This window comes from Schistocerca nitens, chromosome 6 (genome assembly GCF_023898315.1).
Source record: "Schistocerca nitens isolate TAMUIC-IGC-003100 chromosome 6, iqSchNite1.1, whole genome shotgun sequence".
Taxonomy (NCBI): domain Eukaryota; kingdom Metazoa; phylum Arthropoda; class Insecta; order Orthoptera; family Acrididae; genus Schistocerca; species Schistocerca nitens.
Genome location: NC_064619.1, coordinates 561,428,505 through 561,448,388, shown reverse-complemented (window position 1 = coordinate 561,448,388; position 19,884 = coordinate 561,428,505). Strand labels below are relative to the sequence as shown.

The 19,884-nt window shown below is 39.9% G+C and overlaps 1 long non-coding RNA gene across 1 annotated transcript in view; it reads left to right on the top strand.

Moving 5' to 3' along the window:
* Window positions 1-19,884, top strand: part of LOC126263198 (uncharacterized) — a 50,783-nt gene that overhangs the window by 6,244 nt on the left and 24,655 nt on the right. The window lies entirely within an intron of this gene.

Below are 19,884 nucleotides of genomic sequence, written 5' to 3'. Positions count from 1 at the left end.
GTGTCAGGAAGTCATTTCTGAAAGTATTTGTATGGAGTGTAGCCATGTATGGAAGTGAAACATGTACGATAAATAGTTTGGACAAGAAGAGAATAGAAGCTTTTGAAATGTGGTGCTACAGAAGAATGCTGAAGATTAGATGGGTAGATCACATAACTAATGAGGAAGTATTGAATAGGATTGGGGAGAAGAGAAGTTTGTGGCACAACTTGACTAGAAGAAGGGATCGGTTGGTAGGACATGTTCTGAGGCATCAAGGGATCACCAGTTTAGTATTGGAGGGCAGCGTGGAGGGTAAAAATCGTAGAGGGAGACCAAGAGATGAATACACTAAGCAGATTCAGAAGGATGTAGGTTACGGTAGGTACTGGGAGATGAAGAGGCTTGCACAGGATAGAGTAGCATGGAGAGCTGCATCAAACCAGTCTCAGGACTGAAGACCACAACAACAACAACGTGGAAGGACTCATGCATTGCTTTGATATGCAGTATGACTCATCTGAATGGTGCCTATTCATTGATTCATCCAAAACTAGTCTTAAAGTAGTATTATTGCACAATGGAAATAAATTTGCATCACTTCCGATGGGACATTCTGTGCATATGGACAAAAACTGTAACGATTTGGCCATTATCCTGGAAAAAAATCAAATATCAGGACCATCAATGGATGGTTTGTGGGGACCTCAAAATACTCATGATGCTTTTGGGTCAGCAGGTAGGCTATACTGAATACCCATGCTTCTTATGCTTGTGGGATAGTAGAGCCAGAGAACAGCACTGGACTAAAAAGAAACTTTAAAACCTGGAGAGAAAAATGTTATCAATACTACTTTGGTACCACCAGAAAAGGTTTTGTTGCCCCCTCTCCATATCAAAGTGGGGTTGATGAAACAATTTGTAAAATCGCTGCAAAAGGAGGGGGACTGCTTTAAATATCTATGTACAAAATTCTTGAAGCTGTCAGAACCAAAGTTGAAAGAGGGAGTTTTCACTGGCTCCGACATAAGAAAACTTTTAACTGACACACTCTTTGTGGAAAGTATGAATGAGAAGGAAAAAGAAGCTTGGGTATCGTGCAAGGATGTAGTGCGAAAGTTTTTGGGAAATACTAAGAATCCTGACTACAATACCATTGTTCAACGGATGCTAGCAGAATACAAAGCTCAAGGCTGCAAGATGAGCTTGAAGGTCCATTTTTTACACTCCCACATAGACAGTACCCTGAAAACCTGGGAGCTTACAGTGAAGAACAAGGGGAGTGATTTCACCAGGGTGTCTGTGATATTGAGATACGGTACCAAGGAAGATGGGATGTCACTATGCTTGCTGACCACTGTTGGATGCTTAAGCAGGAAACTAAAGATGGAATCGGAAAAGGACTCGGCAAAGTATCAAGGAAAAGAAGAAATGGTTTCATAAAAAACACGAATAAGTATAATATTGTTACTATATATCTCAAAATAATGTTTCATGGGTTGTAAAAAAAATTATGTTTGATAATTTTGAATAAACTAGTGCTTTTACCAATTTTTTGTGTTTGAATTTGCAAAAAAACCTTGTGCGATAGAAGAAAATGGACATCACTTCTGAAATCAGTGCATGCTAAAACATATAATTTAGTAAAAATATCTAATGCAGCTGACAAAAAAATTTTTTGCAGACCTGTGTAATACAAATCAATTCAACATCATGGGATACCACAAATGTTACCATGGCCAACCCAGCTCAAGAATACTACTACTGAAAGTGACAGAACGAGGATGATGTGGAAAATCAAGAAACTTAGAGATAAGACAGGACCCAGAAATGGTTTCCAGCAATACTTTACCTAACAACAACAACCAGTGAGGGTAGTCCGGTAGCAAGTAGTGTTCCAATAAAAATGTTCCAGAAGCCCAAGTACAGAGTTATGAACACAAGGTTCTGTAAAGTTTTCATGGGAGAAAAGGATGAGAACATAAGGAAACTTCATCCTATTACTATCAATAAACTATGTTTTATCTCAAAGTCATTAGTAAAGTTGGTAATAGAAGGATTCAAATGGTATTGTGGCTGATTTCAGTTTTGAAATGCTAGTGACACAAGTATCTGGTCTATACTGCAGTTAAAGTGGTTCATAGTCAAGGAGGAGTCATCTATTATCAAAACACATAACTGTTAACAACATTAAATGAACTCTACATCAAATGTGTCTCTTGACAGCTGAGATGTAACTGGTTTGATAATGTACTATCCTCCACCAGATTCATACAGAAGTAGGCCAAGCAATACTTTGTAATATTTTTTGTTTATTATGTTGATGTATATTTATGATTATGTTTCTTTCTGTTACACATATTAACCAGTATTTAACATCCTTTTAAGTAATCTAATGACCTGCATAGGACAAAGTTCATCATCTCATTTCTTATGCAAAGTTATGATACAGTACAAACTGAAGCTCCATATGTACATGTTTCTCGTCAATCAATTCACGTGTTTCAAGTCCAAGAAAACAGAAATTCGTCCATGTAATGTAGTTTTTCCATAAAATACATAGAATTTTCCAATAAATGTTTCTGGAAAACACTGTAAAATGTCTCCGTCAAATGAGCAAAATGTAAACATTTAGAACATTCATCATCTCTTGCATGATTTTAAAGACATTTCTTTGTAAGAATTAACAGGACTTTAGCTTTCAGAATGCAGAAAATGTATGCAACTAAAATAATCAGTTCACATACCTGAAATTCACAAATTCCAAAAACAATTGTTAAAATGCAAAATATTTCATGTGTGAACATCCGCAGCTGAGAAACATATTAATAGAATAAAAACCCACTTAAGTTGCTAGTAATTTCTTAATTTATTTAAAGATCGGTTTCAAAGCTTAAAGCTTCATCTTCAGGTGCCATCAAATAATTATGATGGGGAACATAAATGTGTGGCAATCAGTCAGTCGTGGTGGGTCTCACCCATGTCATACAGATGCATGGGAATGCACGACCAGCAACCACAGTGCCTGCCTAGACACCACAACACAGATTAAGGAATTACTTGCAACTGAAGCGCATTTTTATTCTATAAATAAAATACAAAAGTTTACAAAGTCCATAAGGGACATGCTGTTGATGGGACTTTAAGGGGCTCCGGAAAGGCTCAAAAATCATGAAAAGTTCAATTTTTACTTTTTTTGCGTTTTCTGAACCTGCAGACTATTACCTTTTAATAGATATATAATTTATTCAATTCCGAAGACTACAACTATTTTTAAATTTTTTTTGAAATGTGTTCTACATGGGCGTGACCCTCTGTGGCGCTGTTAAACTGCTGTCAAATGGTATTATTATTAACGTCCGTGTTCATCAGGTACATTTTAGTGATGTGAGATAAAGTATGTGTTGTGGCTAACCTGTGATGGTTCAATATATATCGCTGGTGTGATTGTCGATTGTTTCATGTTTATTTACTCTGCCGTTATATCGAAAATATTTGTAATTAATTCTGTATCTTGAGTCTCTGTTTTGTTGAAGTATAATAATGAGTAAAAGTAAAGTTATTAGAAATCCTCTGAAGGCTTTTAAGAAAAGGAGAAATGTTGGAAAGCCAAAGGTATGTGTTATTACTGTAAACAATAAAGACGATAACCAAGTGAGTGAACCTAACCTCTCAGGTACACCTGCCCATAGCAGTCAAAGTGGGAAAGAAAATACTTCACAGAAGAAGCTTGGTTCAATGAGTGAAAACTATGAATGTTTTATGGGCGAATCGGATGTGAATGAAATATTTGATATGTCGGTTCTCAAAGGATTTTTTTCAAACTGTGTAAGATGTATTCATTGTAGTGAAGTTGGTCTGGAACTCTCCATAATAAAGCACGTAGGACTTGCTAGTGAAATACAACTGAAATGTGATAAGTGTTCATACATGACCACCTTTTGGAACAGTGTTGCAGTAACTGAAACTGAAGAAAATGGTAGCAAAATCTACGAACACAACAACGAGCGATGCTTGCTTTAGACAAGGAACGCCTTCGGGCTGCAGACAGGGCTGTAAAGAATCTAGAAATACAAGCAAGAGTAAACAGGAGGAGGAACAAGAGGAAGCTGGACGAGGAGTTTGCAGAGGATGAAGATAATCCATCCTATGGACCTGGAATGCACTAAAAAGTTAATCCAATCTTTGTCGCTCGATTCCCAAAACTTTTATTTTCTCATACTAATTACATGTTTTCTAAGGATCTTCCAAACATATTTGTTTCAAACTTTCAGTAAATGTTACACAGTACCTTCTGCATAATTTAACACAGCCTTTTTCCAAAAAACTGTATATTTTTGAATATATAAATAAAAAATTGCAAAAAAATGTTGTGAATTTTCATTACAATTGAAAAAAAACATCTTTAATAACTGAACTAAAATTTTGTAAAATCCTTGTGTTAAGTTGTAGCCCATATTCCAATAAATAATCTGTAAAAAGTTCAACTTCCTACCTCGAATACTTTGTGAGGAAAGATGTAATTTATAAGCGTTATTTTAACATTGCAAGTATAGGGCGTTCCGGAGCCCCTTAAGCTCTAATCTTCCTTCCTCCTTCATGTGTTGTTATGATTTTAAGGAAAATATGTAGTTGTACTTAAAACTTTGCACATTTTTAATTCTTTATTGTAAATCAAGACTAGTTAAAATTGTAATTGTTACCTCTTTATGAAAATACCAGTGTGAAGTTAATGGTAAGAACAATTACTGATTTGTTGTTGAAAAGTCATCAGTTTTTATGTTATGTGCCACACTGATTTGGAACAAAAATGCATTACTCTTTAAATAGTTTATGTGAACTTCTTTGGTGCTGTTTTGAATAAGTCAACACATAATTGTATGACATAAAATGGTATCCCAGACTGTAGTTTGAATCATAACATGGTGGTCCCATCAACTGTAGACATTGTGCCAACTTTAGCAAGTAAGTATTTGTCAAGAGTCTGTATATTCCTCCTGTGGCAACAGTACATGTGTGGGAACACTGCTCTGACAACAAGCATTAGTAGTGGTTGACCAGAAACGCAGTCGGAGACAATCTGACACTCAGTCTGGCTTATGGCTTCATTGTGTTCAGTCATTTTGCTTGTGTATGTTCTGTGTGATAATAAGAGTGTTCTACGTTGTATTCGGGTTATGTGATTATTTGCTACTGTCATCACCTATATCCTGTATAACTACGTTGGTGACACCAGACAACTGTGTTTGCACACACTTTCACCGTTTCCAACTCTAGGGCATCTACAATGCTGCCATTGTGTCCCTATTGTGCCTCACAGATTACGTCTATGGACACTGTTTCTTATCCAATGACATCAGACACTACGTATAACACCACACATGCAGATCAAGCAATAAAAAGTGACAGTGATACTTGCCTGGACAGTGCTGTGTTGTGAGCAACACTGCTCAGCAATGGAATGTAACAAACAATGCACTTTGTGATCATGCTTGGGGCCCTGCTCCTTTTGCAAACTGGGCTACATTTGAGCCACAGCAATCCAACCAGTTGGACTTGTGCCTACTCACTTTCAAAGAGACATCAACCATGCTGCATGTGAATGTGATCGCTCCAGACCTCATGCAGCTGGCTGCATCACCTCCCACATCAACTACCATGTATCATGTTGTGTCACGTATGGACAATACATGTTTGGCCATTCTTTCACTACGAATATTGTCTTGACAACCTATGTCTTGACAACCTACTGGCCACAGGAAACACCTCAAACTACCACCCACCATTCCAGCCAGACCATCCCATGTTATGGTTCACCACTGTGGACAGCATCTTCTCTTCAAGTGATAGCACAAAATTGGTTACTCTATCAACTCACTTGAGGAACACAGAGACACAAGAAGTGAAATCATACTCCCTTCTCCAGCAGACAACAAGCATGAGACTGTGAAAGCAACACTGCTCTCCTCCGGAGGAACAGATCCATCACACATCATTTATGACGAAGTTTTTAGTGACAAGACTCCATTGCAATTATGGCATCACCTCTGCAGTCAGATCAACTTTCATCTCATGGCTGACCATAGATTATGGATCCTGTGAGTTATGAAACTCCTCACTTAAGTCCAACTAGCCATGGCTGCACATGAGCATGAATCTTTGGACATATTCCTTCAACCTGCTGATCAAATATACTCCTTCATACAGCATGGATAGCACATTTATAATGTTGAAAACAATAGTGGTGGGCTTGACTCACAGCTTCAACAGTAGTAAAAGCAACAGCTCATTAACAACAAGCCAACCCAAACTCACCCGATTTTTGCCACTGCCAATTTCACTGCACCTGGCCAGAACAGTGACCTTCACATGGTATCAACAAAGCCCCACTTCTCCCCTATGTGCTGTGCTCACATCTGTGCAGAACATGACAAGCTGCACTGTGTCCACACATGCACAACATGTCACCAACTACATTGCGCTTGCATTGATTTCCAAGATGACAATGATGGATCATCTCTGCCTCACCTCCTTCATAATAACAGACTTTTTGCATGTGACCATATCAGTGGCTGGCAATACCTCACTGATACAATCTCAGGGGTGAGCACCTCACACCCACCTCATCAGGCCATTCATCATAGCTGGTGCTACTCAGCCATGGCGATACACCCTCTGTGCTATCATCCCCAGATATCAACACGCACTCACGCTACGGCCGACCTGCCTCCATGATTACCACCTGTCTGCCATCCTGCATATTTCACTGTCCGACGACCTCACTGCTGCAGACGACAACACACCCTGAACACCTGTCTGTGTCTGTGAAGTCCCACTACACAGCTTCCCTTACAGTGCTTAAAAAGGGGGGGGGGGGGTAGGGCTCTATGGGAACACTGCACTGACAAATATCATGCTGGCAGTTGGCCAATACCTCAGGCAGAAATTCTCTAACAGTCAGTCTGGCTTATGGCTTTGTTGTGTTCAGTAGCTTTGCTTGTGTATGCTCTGTGCAATAAAAATTTGTTCCACACTGTATTTGGGTTTTGTAATTATAAGTCACCATCATTGTCTATACCCAGCAGTATTACACATGCAGACATGATTATTTCAAATGGGTTGCACTGCTGCAGCTATACATTAACCTGTAAACAGAATGATCTATTAGACAGTGTAAAAGTAGTCACCAAGGAGATGAAGCAAGATAAGCGAAATCATAACACTGAACTTTGGACATGATTCCTGAAATGCAGTTTTTGAGAGTTACCAATTTGTGAAATTATTCATCGGATATGATGTTAGGTGTCACCATATAATTTCAGCATAAGGTAGTGCTTTAGAATCCCAGCAAATAATGAAAGAGTCAAGCCACTTGTTCTAAATGTAGTGGTTACCACCCAGTTCATTCTTGTAATGCCCTTTATATTGTATGTTCCAACTGGAATGGAGAGCCTTTTGCTGCAAAAAAATTATGTACATGATATCATAGAATTAACTGTTGTTTACAAAATCTCATTATGAAACTGTCTGTCTCTGATAGATTCTCATTCATACACTAAGCAAGTGGCCAACATTGGCAGTAAATGAGTTTCAACCAATTCATGACAGAACAGCTGTTATGAGACTAAGAGGTGGGTTCACAAATATATCAATAGTTATGCTGCACATTCCAACTGAGATAGCAGAGGACAAAAAGAATATATGCCGAGAGAGAGAGAGAGAGAGAGAGAGAGCAAGACAGACCATGTCCTGATAGATAAAAGACATGAAAGCAGTGTAATGAATATGAAAACTATAAGAGGAACTGAGGCAGACACAGATCACTACTTAGTCATGACAGAGATAAAACAATGAATAGCTATAGAAAAACCAAGGGGAGGAAAGAACATAAAAGAATTGCATATTGATGCAGACAATGTGAAAGATTATGACAAGGCATAGGAATTTGTCGTTATGCTTTGAAATAAATTTGAGTTTCTAAACATGGAAAACCACATTGACATTGAAGGCCTACACAAAATGATAAAAACAAATGTGAAGAATCAGCTTTAGAAATGTATGGAAAAAGAAAAAGGGGAAAAATCCATGGTTCTCAGAAGAATGTAAGCAAAATGTGAAGGAAAGAAGAGCAGTGAAGGAAAAGCACCTACAAGAAGATTCCAATTAAAGCAAAGAAGCATATAAAAGAGGTAATAGGGAAACTAAGACTCTTCTCATAAAAATGAAAAGGCTAATTAAAAAGCAGAAAAGCATAAAACTGCAGAGAATGCAAGAGATTTGTACAAGTCAATTAGGTTTGTCAGAAACAGAATATATCCTGTGGATGGATAGCATTGATGATTAAAATGGCAATACAGTTCTGGAAAGAACAAAATGTACAGAAATATGGAAGGAATATTTTGAGGAGTTAAAATGTTGAAGACAGAAATGAAGGAACAACATAAATATCAGAACCTAGATCACCTTGTTTCACCCTCAACAATGAAAGGGACAGTTGACAAAATCAAAATACTAAAACTGAACAAAGCTCCAAGGAATGGTGGAGTAATAGCTGAACTATTTAAAAAGGGAGGACATATAGTTGCAAAAGAAATACACAAACTCTTGACCTAGATTTGAAATTTAAAAAAAGCATGCTGTTTGAGTGGAAAGAAGTAATCATAGAAACATCCATAAAAAGGGCAACAAACAAGAATGCAGAAATATAGAGGCATCTCATTAAGTAACACAGCCTACAAAGCATTCTCCAAAAGATTGGAACCATATTTAAAAGAGGTAACAGATGGGAAACAAGTGGAATTTATGAAAAACTGATCCACCTCTGATCAGATATTTGCACTAAAAGAAGCCATATCAGAATACTGGGGATACAACTAAACTAAGGCAATATTGTTTGTTGATGTTAACCCTGCAGTAGTTGCACCATGTTTCGTACCACTAATAGTTGCTGTGAACTGTCAGTCCGCAAGGCAATAAATATAGATTTATAAGTAAAAATTAATGAAGTAATTAAGAATACGCAGTTTACTGTGTTTAATTTTAATGTGCTAAGTGCATACTTTTTATAAAGCTGTAAATTCTGTCTAGATCCACTGAAATTGTAAGTTTCTGAATATGTTTCAATATTTATATGCCAAATGAGGTGATACACAATTTGTGGATATGAAAAAGATGTATAATAATATTGTAGACAGGAGGAAAGGCACACAGTGGTTACAACAGTTCTTCAGTTTATACAGCTCAGTCACAATCTTCCATGTCTTCCCCCGGTAGCTGAGTAATCAGCCCAACAGAATGTCAGTCCTAAGGGCCCAAGTTCGATTTCTGGTTGGGTCGGAGATTTTCTCCACTCAGGGACTGGGTGTTGTGTTGTCCTAATCATCATCATTTCATCCCCATCGACGCGCAAGTCTCCGAAGTGGCGTCAAATCGAAGGACTTGCACCTGGCGAACGGTCTACTCGACGGGAGGTTGTACTCGCTCGACATTTACATTTTACAGTCTTCCATTTTTGAACATTGTGAACAAATAACACTTGCATGTTCCAAACAGAGATATTTACTACATTTGCAGCAAATGTACCTGGTAGGTCTGTTCTTTCTCCTATCACAGCATGTACAATGTGCTCTCTTGTTGTTAGGATGCTTGGTAGGCCTTGCTTTCACCTCCACTTGGAAACTTTCACAAATCCTTGAAGGAATATTAGATAGTATGTAATTACGGCACCTCGGACTTGCACATGTTCTGTAACAAGCTCATAAGACAACTGATGCAGAAAATCTCTTCATGGAGTGCAGCTGTATGGGTTGTTAGCAGCATGAATCACTACAGAACTGTGTCCTCCAACATTCAGGAATGAATAAAATATGACCATAGGCCATCAGCGAGTGCATCTTGTGCCACTGTAGACAGCACACAACTCATCACACATCTCTACACCTCTTTCCATCTTGTTATATGTGGCTATCATTTCTGCTATGCCTGTCTCTTTGTCAACACTGTCATCCTGGTGAAGACTGGGTACCACTACAAAACTTTTGCCTTTCTTAAGCATACATGATACAAGAGTGCAAAATTTTCTAAAGGAAAACATATTTGAACCCACTTGACACTTATTTGGCTTCATGAATTCAAGTGGCAATTCCTTTTGTGTGTGTGTGTGTGTGTGTGTGTGTGTGTGTGTGTGTGTGTGTGTGTGGTTCCTCCTAAAGTTAACTGAAAATAATTTTTCAGAGTTCAACCAACGGATGACTGGTAAACCAGTTACCCACTGTGATATTCCTGCCAGTTCCTTTGATGGAGGTACACAGTCTCTGAACTATAGCAGCTGGAGTATTATTTACATAAAATGGCCTCTCCAGTTGTCTTTCTACATACACTTCCATTTCAATAGTAGAATACATCCTGGCATCACAAAGAGCAAAGTTTTTATTCCGTGTTTGCTCAGCTTGCTAGGTAAATACGGTATAAACCAACAATTGCCTCAAAATTCCTCTAACTTCTCATTGATTGTGAAGTGTTTGGAGGGAGTATATGATGTTTTGCCATTCTGGACAAACATCTCAAAAATGTTTCTTGTAGAAGCTAATTTGTCATATTTCAGTCTTTCTTCTCTGTTTACTTGTCGTCAAATCACAGATATCTGAGAACGAAGTGAAATGTGCACAGTGACATGGTGATCCTGAGAATTTCTACCCCTGTGCCACCAGTCTTCCACATATTATCTGCATTTAGATGGTTAGCCTTCATCATTCCAGCCAAATACAGTAGACCTATTAGAGCTTAAATTTTACTTGCAGTTGTAGCATTGCAGTTCCTGTCTCTGGAAAATTTATCTCTCTGTGACTTAGTAAATAGGTTTGTGTTTTCTGCTATTGTTCTGATAATATCATCAATAAAAAAGTGCTTCAAAATTTCAGTTGACATTTTCAGATGTTTTACAGCAAGAAGGTGGGTTATTATATTTTTGGACCTGGTTCTAACATTTTTTGGAGGTACTTATTTATTCCATTTCATTACCTGATTTTTTTTCCCAATGCACATTGGACTGTTTGTGATATTGTCAATAATGTCTTCACCATCAGACGCCTCTTGTTTTGCATCGTAATTTTCAGGTTGCTCTTCTACCTCATCTACGAGGGTTGTTTTTTAAGTAAGGGCCGTTTTTATTTTAAAAAAAAGATACAAATACTTTTGTAAAAAAACTTTTATTTTCTGATTCTACACACTTTAACCTATTTTTCTACATAGTTGCCTTGTTTATTTAAGCACTTGTCATACCATACAACTAAGTTTTTAATTCATATATCTAAAAACAAAGATGTGTGACTTACCGAACGAAAGCACTGGCAGGTCGATAGACACACAAACAAACACAAACACACACACAAAATTCAAGCTTTCGCAACAAACTGTTTGTCAGGAAAGAGGGAAGGAGAGGGAAAGGCGAAAGGATGTGGGTTTTAAGGGAGAGGGTAAGGAGTCATTCCAATCCCGGGAGAGGAAAGACTTACCTTAGGGGGAAAAAGGACAGGTATACACTCACACACACACATATCCATCCACACATATACAGACACAAGCAGACATTTTTCCCACGTGGAATGTTTCCCTCTATTATATTATGTTTTTAATTCCCTCTTCAAAGAATTCGGCCGCCTGCTCCGACAGCCAAGAGTTCACGACCGCTTTCACTTCATCGTCGTCATTGAAGCGCTGCTCGCCAAGATGGTGTTTCAGGAACCGGAAAAGGTGAAAATCGCTAAGAGCAAGGTCGGGGCTGTATGGTGCATGGTCCAAAACTTCCCAGCCAAAAGAATCAATCAAATCCCAAGTCTTTTGAGAGGTGTGAGGCCTAACGTTATCGTATAGGAGCAAAACTCCTTTTGTCAGCATGCCGCGCCTTTTGTTTTGAATTGCTCTGCAGAGCTTCTTTAGAGTTGCACAGTAGGCATCTGAGTTGATTGTCGTTCCTCGTGGCATAAAGTCCACTAGCAAAACACCGCGCCGGTCCCAGAACACAGTTGCCATAATCTTGCGCTTTGACAGCGTCTGTTTGGCTTTGACCTTGACGGGTGAGGTTGTGTGTCGCCATTCCATCGATTATCGCTTGCTTTCGGGAGTGATATGGGATACCCATGTTTCATCTCCAGTGACAATTTGACTCAACGTGTCATCCCCTTCTTCCTCGTAACTAATCAAAAAGTCCAATGAAGTGGCAAATCTCTTCCCTTTGTGGTCCTCTGTGAGGAGTCTGGGTACCCAACGAGAACACAGTTTCTTAAAGTTTAGGTTTTCAGACACAATTTTGTACAAAACCGATCTTGAAACTTGTGGAAATTCCAAAGAAAGAGTGGAAATTGTGAATCTTCTGTCCTCACGAATCTTTGTTTCGACTGCAGCCACCAAATCATCAGTGATCACAGAGGGCCGGCCTGAGCGTTCTTCGTCATGGACGTTTTGACGGTCATTTTTAAACTCTCTAACCCATTGACGCACTTTACCTTCACTCATTGCATTCAAGCCATAAACTTCTGTTAACTGATGATGAATTTCTGCAGCTGATAGGCTTCTCGCGGTCAAAAAACATATCACTGACCGAATCTCACACGCGGCGGGCGATTCAATAATCGTAAACATTATAAAGTAGCACAGCAATGCGTACACGTCAGCTACAGAGCTGCAACTTGCATCAGTGTGAACGGGAAGGATGCCGGCAAGTGGCGCGGTGGCTTGTTGCGGCGTCCGCACGAACTACGGGACTATACGTGCGAACAGCCCTTACTTAAAAAACAACCCTCGTATACTTTCTTCGCATTAACCATCATAGTCACCTTCAGGATCACTCTCTGCCAAAACCTCAGCAAGCAACTTTCTAATTCTTTCAGACTCTCTTTCACATACATCCATTCTGCAAAAAATATATAAATAAAATAATTAATTAACCTGAACCTAACAAAACAATACAACTAATAGAAGGTAACACTGCAATAATAAAAAACCCTTGAGAATTAACAATAATATGGCAATAAAGGCTAATCTTTTACTATTACTCCTAAAGCCAACACCACAAATTACATAGAATGTCGTTGATCATGCAGGACTGTGAGTCCACAATTGTTGACCATTCTACCACCACTGCTACGGTTCAAATGAAACAAAGGAGTAACATAGTACTGCTTATTGTAGGAGAAGATACACAGGTCATGTGATTCCTACGTCAAACAAGATTAAAGGAAAGAAAAAAAATTCATCCATGAAGACTGCCAGACCACACGCAACTACTGCAGGATTAAGGAAGCCTATGACAGGATGAATAGATAAAAGTTGCAGAAGGAAATGGAGAAGTTTGGGGTACCAAAGAAGATGACAAACTTTGTAAACATTACACTGGAAGGCTCAAAAGGAATAGTGAAAATACAAGCAGAATAGTCCAAAGCTTTTGACATAAAACCAGATGCCAGGCAAGGAGATGGAGCGTCACCACTCTTGTTCAACAAAATAATACAGGGAGCACTGGATACAGCAATCAAAGCAGAAGGGGAAATAAGCATGTGAATCAAAAGGAATTTTCATACTATTTCAAATTACAGTGGAATCTTAATTTTACATTCTCCGTGAAAAAACCATAAGATCAATGCCAAAAATTCCCCAATTTTAAATTTCTTCCTAGTACGGTTTACCTTGATTCTAAGTTCTTACTTGATGTCTCACTTGACTTTGTCCCATTTTCTTCCTATTGACATTTGATGTGACTAAACAAGTTATAAGTGATGGTTCGCACAATGGGTGGTGGTGGAATTAAGGGAATATTTCACGCCATTGTGAAGAGGGGAGATGTGAGAGAGGAGACACTGATGGTGTTGCCAACACAACTTGCAACATTTAGCTTCACCACACAGTTATTGTATGATACAACTCCTGCTAGGACACAGCAGTAATGAAAAACCAAGAAAGTTGATGCAAAGTGTTCCAGGCCAAGCCAATACATGGCAAAGGGGTCCAGCCACCACCTTTTCTTGTGCCACTTATAACTCAGTCTCATCTTTTTGCACGAATTTCCAATGTACTGTACCTCAGCAGCAGTATCAATCGTCAACCTTTTAAATTCAAACACTGCGTCTCGAAGAATATGATCAGTCATAATCAAGGAAATGTCACCCATTTCTGGCCAGTGAACTCTTGTTGGCTGTCAACATGTTAAGTCACCCAATAGCCAACACAGCCACCACACCACACTTACACATGTAAAGTAAGCTCACCTACTGGTTGTGTGGAGAGAGGGAGTGACCCTTCAGAAATGGGAGTGCAGGTAGGAGTGAAAGCCTTTTATGAAGTGGTGAAAATATAATTTTTGTGCAGGTGATGTGCTATAACAGAGATGTCACATGAAATAGAACAAAGCTTTAGTGATAGCACATTTAAAGAGTTTCATGTTCAAATCTGACATGATACAGTTCCAACACTGCCTGTTTATATACTTGGCACCACACACATCACGCACTGTAGATTGTAAAGATTGGCAGCAGTGATAGAGGGCATGAAGCGAAACTGTAGCATCTGAGCTTTATTTCAGATTTACATTTTACCCAGTGTACAGAAATTCACTGAGCTGACTCCTAACAAACTTGTGACGTCAATTGGGGAAGTAAACACATTTTTTCATGTCTCATCAAGCCTAAAATAACACTTTAACGTAGCATATGAAGTGTGGCTCATAAGAAAAGCATTAAACAATAACAGCAATAATGACAAAGTATGTCATTAAGTAAAAGTTCGCATTTATGCTTATGGTTTAACCACTTTTGGTTTAATTCAACATGTTCATCAATTTCTGCTATTTTCTGGGTGAGCACAAAGAATGATCTCTCAAAAACGTGTTTTGAACATATAATTTGTGGTCATAGAGTGTTGGAAAATGCTCGATTACCTTTTACCCAGATACTAATATCAAGTTTTTGATGAGTTTTCATTTGCTGTTACACATCTGTGATTTTTTAAGAACTGAGGGAATTCATTACGACAAATTATTGTGTAAACATTGTATTGTACATTTAATTTCCTTCACTTAGACAGATTTTATACAAAGTATTGGAGAGGATTGTGATTTCTAATCATATATGCCAATTAAATGTGTTTTTGCTCTAATTTTGGAGGGTTTTAACATTTTCCTCAATTCTGTATTTTCCTCACTTTTCCGTTTTGTAAGTATGGGCTGCATGAAAATGTAAAACAGGGGTTTCACTGTATGTAGTTTTAAACTGTTGAAAATACTTGCAAGAAAGCTATTTAAAAAAGCAAAATTCATGAGTGCTGAAAGAAAGAAATTACAACCGCATGTTTGAAGAAGTAGATGAGTTTAAAGGTCTGGTGGTGGCACTAAACAACAGAAGTGATCAGAAACAAGAAATGAAAGAACTCAAAGCAGCATTCAGAATGTCATACTCCTTCATCAAATTACTGTCATCCAAATTTTTTCAAGAAGAATCAAAATAAGGATATATAAAACTATAATCAGAACAGTGTTATTATCTGGGGCAGAAATACGAGGAACAGTTAATTATTCAGAGAGAAAGATAAAGGTTTTTGAAAATAAAACCCTGTAAAAAATATTTGGATCAGTTTGTGAGGGAAGACAATGACAAAGAAGAAAGAACAGGAAGCTCAGGAAGGAATATAATGAACCAGATGTTGTTGTGGAAACCAAAACAAGGACAATTAAAGGGGCTGATCTCATCTATAGCAGAAAAGAGGGTTCAGGACTGAGATGACTGTCAGAGAAGAAACCGGATGGTCGAAGACCTTATGGCAGACCAAAAATAAAATAGAGAGACAGGTGACCAAAAGTCTTCAGATATTTGGAGCAAGGAAAGAACATGCCAAGGATAGAACACTACGGAATAGGCTACTTGACAAGGCAGAAAACTGACAGCCGTTTGTAGAGCCAGAAGAGTGAAAGTAAGTAATGTGAGCGAGCCTTCCCGGTTGGTTATGCGGTCTAACGCAAGGCTTTACGGGCGGGAAGGAGCGCCAGGTCCCCAGCACGAATCTGCCCAGCGGATTTGTGTTGAGGTCCGGTGAACAGGCCAGTCTGTGGATGGTTTTTAGGTGATTTTCCATCTGCCTTGGTGAATGCGGGCTGGTTCCCCTTATTCCGCCTCAGTTACACTATGTCAGTGATTGCTGCACAAACAAGTTCTCCACATACGCATGCACCACCATTACTCTACCACGCAAACATAGGGGTTACACTCATCTGGTGTGAGACGTTCCCTGGGGGGTCCACCGGGGTCCAAACCGCACAATAACGCTGGGTTCGGTGTGGGGCGGCGGAGGGGTGAAGTGGACTGCGGTAGTCATCGTGGGGTTGTGGACCACTGTGGCTGCGGCGGGGACGGAGTGTCTCCGTCATTTCTAGGTCCCCGGTTAACATACAATACAATACTTACAAGTAATGTGAGCAACCCCCAAGAGGACTCTCACTGTTAGTTATGTGCATAGTGAGAAGGTCCCATGCCATGTAGCATTAGCTTCCTAATTTAATTTTTTTGTGCTGCATTCTTTAATCTTGCTACCCATCTGTCTATCAAGCTTTATCAGGAACTGTCTACCTACATATGATCAAGAGTTTTGAAGCCTGTGCAGCTATACTGTTCCAGCTGAAAGCACAATGTTGGGACTCCTGTTTGGCAAGTAGACTGGGGTAAGGGGTTGTGTAGGGTAAAGTGTGCAGAGAGAGAAAACAGGCAGGAAGCAATATAGAGGGTTTGCAAAGGATAGCTGATGGCCTGGTGGGGGGCAGCAGGATATACAGGACAGGATTGTAGGAGGGAGAGGTAGCAGGTGCAGTAGATAGGAATGCAACACACAAGCAGCATAGTCAGTGTGTTCATGCAGTGCATGATAATGATGTCAAGGCAAAGTGGATCTGAGAAGAGTTTACAGGACAGACTAAGGGGAGACTGTTGGGTAGAGGGTGGGTGCAGCAGGTGAGAGGATTATGAGAATGAAGGATGTGTTGCAACTCTCATCCATGTAGTTCAGAAAAGATGGTGCTGGGGAGAAGGATCCAGATCGTACAGGTTATGAAGCAGCCACTGAATTTGAGTATGTTGTGCTGAGCACTGTTTTCTGCCACTTAGTGATCAACCCTGCAGCATGCTGCTCAGTACACCTTGCTCAAGTTCAATAGCTGCTTCACAACCTATGCCATCTGGTTCCCCAGTATCAGCTTTTCTGAACTATATGTATGAGAGTTATTCTTGGAACACATCCTTCAACCTGTAATCCTCCTGGTCTCAATCTCCACTAACCCACTGCACCCACACCTTCTACCCAACAGTATACCCTTTCTCTGAACTGCCACCCCATCCCAAACCCTTCCACTACATCATCATCATCATCATATTCTGCATGAACCCACCAGCTCTGGTGCCTGTGTGTTACATTGCTATCCCACACATCTGCTGCCTCTCTGTGCTTACTGAGTACAGTGTTACAAGCCAAGTGGCATTATTTTTTCATTTTTCTTCCTTCTGTGCTACACAGTCTCTTTCTGTTTTCTCCATCTATTACAATTATCTTTTTTCTATCTAGCTGTATGCTAGGACATGATTATGACTATAGGAGCAACGTTACTTACATGCATATGAAGTTATTAACCTTTGATACAGAAAATGTGTTTATTTATACATATGTAATGCAAACCCGGATTGCATGTGGTTATTTTATTTTTGTGCTACTGTTATTTGACAGTCGTAATGTCACTATCTGCTTATCAACTTGGACGCTGTAATGTTGATAGTTAAATAACAGTCTTATGCAACAGAGGTAAATATATTATTTTTGTGATGTTGATGAAAGCATTATGGTCCATACTATAGAACCTATCAATGGTTCTAAAGCAATGCTGAACTGTTATAAGAAATTGGGGAAAAATGGAAATGAGAGAAGACTATGTCTTAGGAGATGTGATCTAAAGATTGATCTTGAAAAGGAAAAAATGATGGACTGCCAGGCTTCATGAAAATCATAATGTTTTCTTTCTTTATTTTCTTTTCTCTTAAAGAAATATGTTCATTGCGAAAGATTATGTTTGTAATGAGAGCCATTGTACTACAATTGTGACAGGATTCTGACCTATGCCATTGGATTCTGACACAATCCAACTCATAGCACATTATGAGTGGAATTCTGGAGGGAAGGGTCATTGTAATATTAGCAGGGTATCAGACAATTCATTTATAGTTTGTCAAGACACAGAATATTGGCAGTCCATTTGCAAAGTTTTCAAGGTGTAAGATATCAAATAGGAGTTGCTAAGCTGTATTATTTCCCTTTGCTGTGGTGCCTTCACAGCCTGTTACATCATTGAAAAGTGGTAGCGTTCATTGAGACCACATGGCAAACAGATGTGAGACATGGAGAATGATTACCAGTGCACAGTATCATACACGCCGGTCAGCCAGAACATTATGACCACCAAACTACTATTGATATAAACTCCTCCAGGCAATAGCAGCATCATCTGGCAGGGAATGACTGCTAGTCAGACACATGCACAGTGAATGTAGTATCAGTGAGTGTGCTGTCTGTGTGTAGAATGGGGAACAAATTATTTATGAATAAAGCACTGTGTCATGGACAGATACACAAACAAAAAGTACCAAGCGTTGCTTTGCTAACTTTTGGAATGAAATTCCTTTGTCAAGCTGTAGGAGAAACATGCGCACACACGCGCATGCACATGCATGCACGCACGTGAGTGCATGCGCGCGCGCGCCCGCGCGCGCGCGCTCACACACACACACACACACACACACACATATATATATATATATATATATGCCTGTCTCCCTACATTGTGCTCATCCAACTGCCATCTCTTTCCTGGCCCTTGGTGAGTGTACTGAGATGAGGTGGGGGTACAGGGTGGGGTGGGATGAGGGATGGAGAGAGATGGGAGGCAGGGAGGGGGTTGGAGGGAAGCATCTAGCAGCTCGTGGGAGAGTGGGGAGCCATCTGTGGGCTAGCTATGGGTGCAAGTAGAGGGGGCAGGTGGCAGACAGCTGAGCACATGATTTCACAGACTAGGGCGTGAGGTGGCAGCACACAACTAGCTGACATGTATTGGATGGGGGTAGTGGTAAAGGGATGGTGTACACACACACACACACACTATTGGGTAGGGTGGGGGAGGGGGGACAGCAAGTTACCTTTGGTTTAGGCCAGAGAGGTTATGGGACCAAAGAATGTGCTGTAAGGATAGCTCCCACCTGCACAGCTCAGAAAAGCTGGTGGTGAGGGGGACGAACCAGATGGCACGGGTTGTGAAGCAGCCATTGGAATCTCGCCTGTTGTGCTTTGCTGCATATTGTGCCACTGGGTGGTCCATCTTGTTTTTAGCAACAGTTTGATGGTAGCCATTCATTCTGGTTGACAGCTGGTTTGTTGTCATGCCAATATAAAATGCTGTGGATTGGTTGCAGCAGAGCTGGTACATAACATGGCTGCTTTCACATGTGGGTTGGCCTGTGATGGGGTAGGATAAGCCTGTGACAGGACTGGAGTAGGAGATGCTGAGTTGGTGGATAGGGCAGATCCTGCATCTGGGTCTTCCAAAATGCTATGATCCATGTGGCAGGGGACTGGGGGTGGGAGTGGCATAAGGATGGACTAGGATTTTGTGGAGGTTGGGTGGGTGGTGGAACACCACTTTGGGAGGGGATGGAAGTATCTTGGGTAGGATGTCCCTCATTTCAGGGCACGGTGATAGATAATCAAAGCCCTGGCAAAGGATGTGGTCCAGTCATTCCAGTCCCAGGTGGTAAAGGGTGACAAGGATGGCACTTCTTTGTGGTTGGTTCTTGGGATGGATGTGAGGAGAAGGTGCGTGTGGGTATTGAC